This window comes from Micropterus dolomieu, linkage group LG13, assembly GCF_021292245.1.
Source record: "Micropterus dolomieu isolate WLL.071019.BEF.003 ecotype Adirondacks linkage group LG13, ASM2129224v1, whole genome shotgun sequence".
Taxonomy (NCBI): Eukaryota; Metazoa; Chordata; class Actinopteri; order Centrarchiformes; family Centrarchidae; genus Micropterus; species Micropterus dolomieu.
In genome coordinates, this window is record NC_060162.1 from 18,786,797 (window position 1) to 18,788,767 (window position 1,971).

Here is a 1,971-nt window from a genome sequence, read left to right on the forward strand (position 1 = left end):
GAAATATTCCACAAGCTTTCATTGTTATGCAGATGATACTCAGTTATATCTATCGATCAAGCCAGATGAAACTCATCAGTTAGCTAAACTTCAAATGTGCCTTCAGGATGTTAAAACCTGGATGACCTGTAATTTTCTAATGTTAAACTCAGATAAAACTGAAGTTATTGTTCTGGGGCCTAGGCACCTCCGTGACGCATTATCTAAAGATATAGTTTCCCTTGATGGCATCGCCCTGGCCTCCAGCACCACTGTGAGGAATCTTGGAGTTATCTTTGATCAGGACATGTCGTTTAAGTCTCAGAGTAAGCAAATTTCAAGGACCGCCTTTTTTCACCTACGTAATATTGCGAAAATCAGGAACATCCTGTCTAAAAATGATGCAGAAAAACTAGTCCATGCATATGTTACTTCTAGGCTGGATTACTGCAATTCCTTATTATCAGGCTGCTCGAAAAAGTCCATTAAGACTCTTCAGCTGATCCAGAATGCTGCAGCACGTGTTTTATGACAGGAATCAGGAAAAGAGATCATTTTTCTCCTGTCTTAGCTTCTCTGCATTGGCTTCCAGTAAAATCCAGAATAGAATTTAAAATCATTCTTCTTACCTACAAAGCTCTTAATGGTCAGGCACCATCTTATCTTAAAGAGCTCATAGTACCTTACTACCCCACCAGAGCACTGCGCTCCCAGAATGCAGGGTTACTTGTGGTTCCTACACTCAAAAATGGAGGTACGAGACAAGAACATTTCTGTACTTACAGGTACACTTTTCAAGAATGTTCCCTCAAAGGTACAATATTGATCTTAAAGAGACCAGAAGTGCACCTTTTGACTACAGAAAGGGTACACAGTGATTTAAAACAAAAATAAGAAGAAATCTGTACCCTTTCTGTCTGTCAAAGGACATATGCAATGCAGCCATGAAAAACGTGTGTTGCTCATTTGCTACTTCCAAAGTTGGCACCTACACACGAGAAAAACACAACTACCACACGTGGTAGTCTAAATCTAACAATCTAATTAAAATATTATAGTAATATAGTAGTATTATAGTAATATTATATTAAAATGTATTTTGGTAGTATTATAGTAATACTATAGTAAAGTAAACATAGTAGTATTAAAGTAAAATTATAGTGTATTTTGGTTGTGGATCAAAGAAAAAATCTGATATGACCACAGTCTAACGTTATGACCGACATGCTTTACATGTATGTATATGCTGTGAGAATCATCATCAACAGGCTAAGCTGGCAGAGTAGGCAGAGTAGGGCGGGACATGCCTCTGCTGTATTCACTCCCCCGCCCCGACAGAGTTAACGGTCAGTCTGGCGCTCAAACTCCGAGCAGGGCCGAAGATGTCTAGCTTATTTACAGCTACTAGCAATGTCACTCGGTCTGTTGACTAAGGCGCTACTACAAAAGCTGGTGGTGGAAGGAGGCATTGAAATTCCGGAGGAGGCGGCTCAGAAATGTAGAGGTAAGTGGAATGTGAATTTCACATTAATTGTAATTTACCGTACTGGTAACCAACGATCCGAATTTAGCTAGCTAATATCTGAAGAGTTATGTTAGCCTGGGTATCTACAGCCAATGTTCAGCATTGCATGTCCTTAGATAGCTTGTTAAGTTTGTTCTGATATTATAACGTTAGTCACTAATTCACGTTCCGGTAGCAATACAGTGCTATATCTGGTTCTGCACATGTGGTTATTGAATCCGTCGGTCTTATAACGTTACGTTTGGCTTGGCGGGCTTTCGAAATGATAAGAGTGACAAGTAGCTCCTCTATTCGCGGGCTTTGTAACATTAAATCAGCGTCGAACTTTCTGGATCAAACCAGAAAGTACCAGTTTTTCAAACTTACTCCACACAAAATATATATCAACAGGTTCAGAAATGCCTTATGCTGCTGACGGTGGAATAATTTAGTCCTAATGACTAACGTTACAGTTTCTGATTTTTATT

General features: G+C 39.3%; 1 pseudogene; it reads left to right on the plus strand.

Moving 5' to 3' along the window:
• The first annotated feature begins 13 nt into the window (after positions 1 to 13).
• LOC123982239 lies at positions 14 to 1,004 on the plus strand (annotated as a pseudogene).
• The last annotated feature ends 967 nt before the right edge of the window (positions 1,005 to 1,971 follow it).